The sequence below is a fragment of the Chiroxiphia lanceolata genome, chromosome Z (assembly GCF_009829145.1).
Source record: "Chiroxiphia lanceolata isolate bChiLan1 chromosome Z, bChiLan1.pri, whole genome shotgun sequence".
Taxonomy (NCBI): domain Eukaryota; kingdom Metazoa; phylum Chordata; class Aves; order Passeriformes; family Pipridae; genus Chiroxiphia; species Chiroxiphia lanceolata.
In genome coordinates, this window is record NC_045671.1 from 7,268,246 (window position 1) to 7,274,245 (window position 6,000).

The 6,000-nt window shown below is 35.4% G+C and overlaps 1 protein-coding gene across 18 annotated transcripts in view; it reads left to right on the plus strand.

The window, feature by feature from the left end:
• CELF4 (CUGBP Elav-like family member 4) overlaps positions 1-5,221 on the plus strand; it is a 700,630-nt gene extending 695,409 nt beyond the window's left edge. For 16 of the 18 annotated variants that reach the window (XM_032676638.1, XM_032676640.1, XM_032676641.1 and 13 more), the window contains one exon: positions 2,956-5,221. The gene's annotated coding sequence lies outside the window, so the exon portion shown is untranslated. Of the gene's footprint in view, positions 1-1,018; positions 1,107-2,955 lie in introns of all 18 variants that reach the window. The other 2 variants (XR_004354760.1, XM_032676639.1) reach the window with 2 other exon arrangements.
• The last annotated feature ends 779 nt before the right edge of the window (positions 5,222-6,000 follow it).

Consider the following 6,000-nt stretch of genomic DNA (forward strand, 5'->3'; position numbering starts at 1 on the left):
CCTTCCCTCCCCTCTTCTTCTCTCCTCTCCGAACCTCTCCTCTCTCCTCTCTCCTCTCTCCTCTCCTCTCTCCTCTTCTCCTCCCTTTCTCTTATCCCTTTTATTTTCCATTATCTTTTAAATTCAAGCCAAAGCTAAATGCCAAAGGAGTAAATGTCCTTCTTTTAATGATGCTGATTTAGGGACCATCGTATCATCCGAGTCCTCCTACAAATCTGCTTCCCACACCATACCAGCACTGCTGTTTCGGAGTCCACCGTCCTGTGAACTGATAAATGGACATATAGCAAACAGCAGTAGCTGCTTTTTTTTATTTTTTTTTTATTTTATTTTTTTTAATATTCTCAGTAGCCAAAGCAGCTCTTGGCCTATTACACCCCCCACGATTTTAAACTTTGAATGTAACCAGATTAGAGCGGTACCTGCTCCGGAGCCCATCCGAGGCTACAGGAAGGCTCCTGGAGGACTTTGGCTAGCCATCCAGCAAAGCATCCAGGATGCTGGGGGTGGCGTGGGAGAGGCCGGTGCTAACGAAAGCATTCTGGTTGGCAGTGAATGTGTTTATTTTCCAGACTTTGCAAACCGATCTGTGTCTGCGCTCACCCATTCAGTGCATGCTCTCCTCAACAGCCGCTGCATAACGCTCTGTTCCTGTTCGCTGTTGACCGTGTGTCTACATTTAAGTGTGTGTTTTATGTGTGTGTGTCTCTGGCTAGGCCTCCTCCATCCTTTTTTTTTTTTTCTTTTTTTTTTTAATTCCTTACTTTCTTCTTCCTTTCTTTTCTTTCCGTTCGGTTAGTTTGTTTTGCTCTCATTCTTGTTTCATTTTCTATAGTTTAATGGCAAGTATTTCCATTAGAATTTTTTTTAATTGATGCTGTGTTTGTAACATTTTTTTTTAATTATTATTTTTATATATATCTTCTTTCCCCACCTTTCCCTTTTTCCACACTATATATAAATATATATATATAAAAAATCTTTTCTTCTTTTGTCATTCAATCAAATTCCAACCAAGAGCCAGTCAAATCCACCACAGTCTCGCGCTGAGCTAGGAAAAAAGTTCTCGTAATGACATGAAAGTGGAGAATACAGTCCCCCAGGCCGTAAGTTCAAATCAACTCGAAGTTGAAAGTGTGACATGATGGCGTCATGTAACAAGCTAAGAATTGGTTGCATGACATGCCGTCAAGTTTCGTGCAGGTGCCGTGATTGAAGCATTTTTCTTGGATGTTGTATCAGTTGATGATTGGCCAGTCATGATCACATGTGCCTTTTTTGACTTTGTGCTGCCACAATTTTTTGCTGTGCTCATTTTCGTTTCGTTTTTGGTGCTTGCAGTGGTTTCTTTATTTGTCGTTTGATTTCTCGTCAGCGTTTTATGCTTCTTTAGATGTCACATAGAAGGAAAAAAAAAAGATGGATTCCTAATTCTTTAGAAAAAAAAATGGGATTGTTATAACTACAGATAATTTGGAAAAAAAAATAGAGAGAAAAAATGTCTGGTTAATTTTTTGCACTGGAAATCTTGTGATTATTTTTTTTTTCCGGAGAATTGGGGCCTTTTTCAATTGACACCTTTTTTTTCCCCCTTAGGATATTTCAAATCACCTTCAAAAAATTTAAAAAAAAAATAACAAAACCAAAACCAAAACCAAACCAAACCAAAACCAAAAAGAGTAATGATAGTAACAGTAGTTTGAAAACTATAGCAATCAAAAAAAAAAGCAACCCCAAGAAAAGCCTCATTGTATGTCTTTTCAAGAATTCCTAATTCTAAGGTGCCGTATTACAGCAACTTCAGCAAAAATTAATTGCTTAGAGGGAGGGAGGGATTGAGTGGGAAAAAACCCCATCCAGATCAAAAAGCAAAATGCATCTTTTTGTTTACAACTGAAAAAGGGTCCTTGACGAGTGTTTTTTATTTTTTTATTATATTATTATTTTTGGTGTTGTAATTGTTTAGACTGCTGTGTACGGTTTGCTGTTTGTTGAACCAACAGTGTGAAAACCTGCCAGCATGGATTGATATTCCGCATGACACTTTTCCACCAGAGTGGACCTTTTGCAGTTTCTAAGTTTCTTGATGTAATAAATCACCGAGTGTATAAGAAGAACCTGCTTGCTAGAAGGAGATAAGAGCTAATCCTTAATGATTAAGCATCCTACTTAAATGTCAAGCCTAGTCGGATCATGATTATTTTTTTTAAATAATTTTTTTTTTATTTAAGAAATGTTAGCTTTACATTTTTTTTTTTCAAAAATAAGTTTATTCCAACAGCCTTTTTTATTTAACCTCCTATAAATTGCCTGTTCAAAGTCCTACTTTCTGACATTCACAAAGGAGTAGATGTTATTGGCAGCTACGTCTCCAGAGAAAGCTCATACACTGTCATAGATGGCACCCCATTAAAATATAGAACTACACTTTCTTGATGCCTTTCACACTCAAAAGCCTGCCAAGCAAGATTGTGATCTGGCATTGTAAAGTGGCACTTAAAAATAACTAAAATGCCGCTATCTGCACATACGTAGTGATACAGATTTACACAGACATGCCCTAATATTATTTTGATTTATTATTATTGCTATTAGGAACAATTGTGTTTTTCTTTATCATGATCGTGACTACCTTGCTCACTTTGGGTTTGATCCGGTTCCCACTGAAGTCAAGGGGAATCTTTCTGTTGATGCTAAGTGGGAGCAGAATCAGAGCCAATGCCTCCAAAATCAAAACACCAAAGCAGAAGCCCCATCCTGTCCCAATTGAAGGGAGAAGAAAACACCCATTACTTTCAACAGGAGCAGGATTGGGCCCAAAACAACAGGCTTGATTTTAATTTCATTTTCATTTTTAGGTCTTTTTTCCCCCCGTCTCAAATATTTTCCCCACACCTTCCCTACTTCCCCCTCCCCTTTTTGATTTAATTTGCAATGATCTTCTTCATTTTTTAGGGCAGCAGCTGAATGGGCCACATTTAGGAAAAAAAAAAAAGTATATATATATTAAAAAAAAAAAATCGTGAACTGTTGGATTACACCTTTGACATATCAGCAAATATCAGTCAAGCTGAAGACTTCAGACCTATTCTCTCTTTGATTGTTTAGACTGTAACATTTCTTCAAGAAAAGTATCACATCTGCTGACTTCGAAGGACATGCGCTTGAAAACAAACAAACACATAAGTAAAATCAGAACAGGAGGAAGATTCAACCGGGATTTCTGAAGAGACACTGATATCACCACAGCGGCTTTTCTTCAAACAGGAGATGCAAACCTGGATTCTGGCAAAGGAGTGCCTGTTTGCCACCAAGGATGCGGTTACCATGCGAGAACCCGTGGTAACAGTCACTGAGCATCTTTATCTGTCATTCCTTAGCTATATAGGGACCAAAGGACAAAACTTTTTACCGCAGACTTGTAGCTGTATGTAAAATATGGAAGTTCTTTCCTTTTCTCTGAGCTGTTCCTAAAACAGTTTTTGAGAGCGATTATATGAAATATGTAAAATTAAAAAAAAAAAAAAAAAGTCAAATGCTTAAATGCTTTTAAAACGGCAAGATAATAGTTCTTTGATACTTTGGGAGGTTCTTTGGTTATACATTAATTAGAGTCTATGAAGCTTTCATATGGTTTTCTGTATAATACGCAAGGATTGCGTTGTTAAAGGCAGGTAAGATGGATATCTATGAAAAGCAAAAAAAAAGTAAATAAATAAATACATAAATAAGTACATAAAAAGGCATAGAAAAGAGAAAGGAAAGATGGTTGATATTAAATGGAAAACAAAAAGGTTTGTAAATGCTTCTAACTCTCCCCATTTAAAATCCTAATAGTTGTACAGAATTTAAAAAAAGAAAGTTTAAAATACCTATATAATAGAAAAAATTAGACAACATAAAAATAAAAAAAAAAAACAAAAAAAGCAAAAAAAAATAATACTACATAGAAGTTAGCGTTAATGCTAAAAACAAAGATGTTGTAGAACTGTAATTTTTGTAGAGTTTAGATTGAGCATAAATTCCTACTCTCTGCCAATTGCTGTTGGATGCTGTTATTTATCGAGGAAAAAAAGGAGAAAAATGGCTATTTTGGCAGCTTTTTTAACTGCAAGCATTCCAGCTATTAAAAAATAAACAAGACAAGACTCAATTCTGTAGACAATGCAAATGGGAAAAAAAAACAGCTGTCTTTTTATCAGACGTTAGTTCTATCTTGAACAACAAAACACAGCTAAACGCTTCATGTCTTCATGATCTGCTGTCTGCAAAATTCCCATCATCCTATGCTTCAGTAGCTTCCATATTTGCTCTAGAAACCTTCAGGGCAAGGGATTAGCCTAGTACCTTAATCTTAAAAAACAAAAAAAGAAAAAAAAAAAACAAAAAAACTTTAAAAAAGCTTAAAAAAAAAAAACATAAAAATAAACTAAAGAAACAATCTCTTTGAAGAATTTCTGAAACTGTTTACAAGGAATTTTGAAAAACAGGGGGATGTTTAAAAAAAAAAAAGATGCTGGCTCTGTTTTCTGTAAATAAATTTGCATATTTTGTAGGACTTTTAATTGTAATGATAGAGAAAAAACAAGGAAAACTATTTAATGAAAGCACGATATTTATCTTTGGTAAATGACTTTAGAGCAGTTAAAAATAAGACATTGCTTTAAAAAATCTGACTCAGAAAAAACAATGAATTATTTAAGAACACATATATTTTAAAGTATATCATATTTATTATAATTTATTTTCACAGTCTTAAAACTTGATTTACATCATTCTCACACTTGTTTGTATCGATTGAGCAGTGTGATAATTGTTTTTTGATTATTTATTTGGTTTTACTCTGGTTTAATGTTCTTGTTCTTTCTCTTTGTATTTTTTATCTCGATCTTGAACTTTTTCTTTTCTTTTCCTTTTTCCTCTTTTTTTTTGTTGTTGTTGTTTTTTTTAATGTTAATTTTGATTATGTATTGGGCCGAACCGTGCAGTCCTTACTCTTCCAAAACTCTCATGGGGATATAACGAGCATTTTGCCAGAGTAAGGACTGAAGCAAACTGAGCCCACAGCTAGGAAGTACAGATGTGTAACGCAGCTGCAGTTCCATACAACTGCTCTTTCACTCTCAATTCCCTAAAACTCCTTGTAATCTTCTGTAATTATTGAATGACGCTTTCCAGCTTAGCCCTAAATAAAGCACAGTTTAAAAAAAAAAAAAAAAAAGCTGTGTTCTTTACTTCTTGATGGCTTCCCTTAATGTGTTTGCTTTGAGAACAAAATGAATCTATTTCGACTCTTTCATTAATATACATTGTTTGAGTATCAGAACAAATCCCTTTGTTATATAAAACGTATCTCATTGGATTGAATTAATGACACTGTTTCATTTAATGTCTGCTTGATATTCCAGTGTGGTTTACCTTAAACCTAGTAGGTTAGAAGATCAAATAATGGTACATACAAATTAGAGTCATTGTAGCTCCCATTTGAAGCCTGTTGTTTGATTTCACGCTCATGGTTTTTTCATGCTGATAAGTATAGAGGCCAAAGCTCGGGACATTGCTCCTTTTGCTGCTTTGGGAAAACCTTGTGAAATTCAGCAATCTCCAGAGACAAGGCTCAATTTCTTCCTGAGCATGCCTCACATCTTGCCTTTTGAACGGTTATTTTTTTCCCCCTGAAATGGCTGTAGCAGATCAGCTGAGCTGGGGCTCGGGTTGAAACCAGGAGCCTTTGCATTTTCTTCCTGATTCTTGCAGCCGCATTTGGATTTGGACAAGTTGCACCAGCTAAATCCACCTCTAAATGGGACTAATGGTGCTTGTCCATAATTTGTAGTCCACAGACGGAAGGAGCTCTATTAGTACAAACTCCTATTACTAGTACTAAGAGTTACTTATGTCTGTTCAGGGCAATAGAAACAACTGAAATATAAATCAGATGATGAATACGAGGGAACATGGTCAGTATTTGCCTTTCATCTGAAGGTAAAGGCAAACACA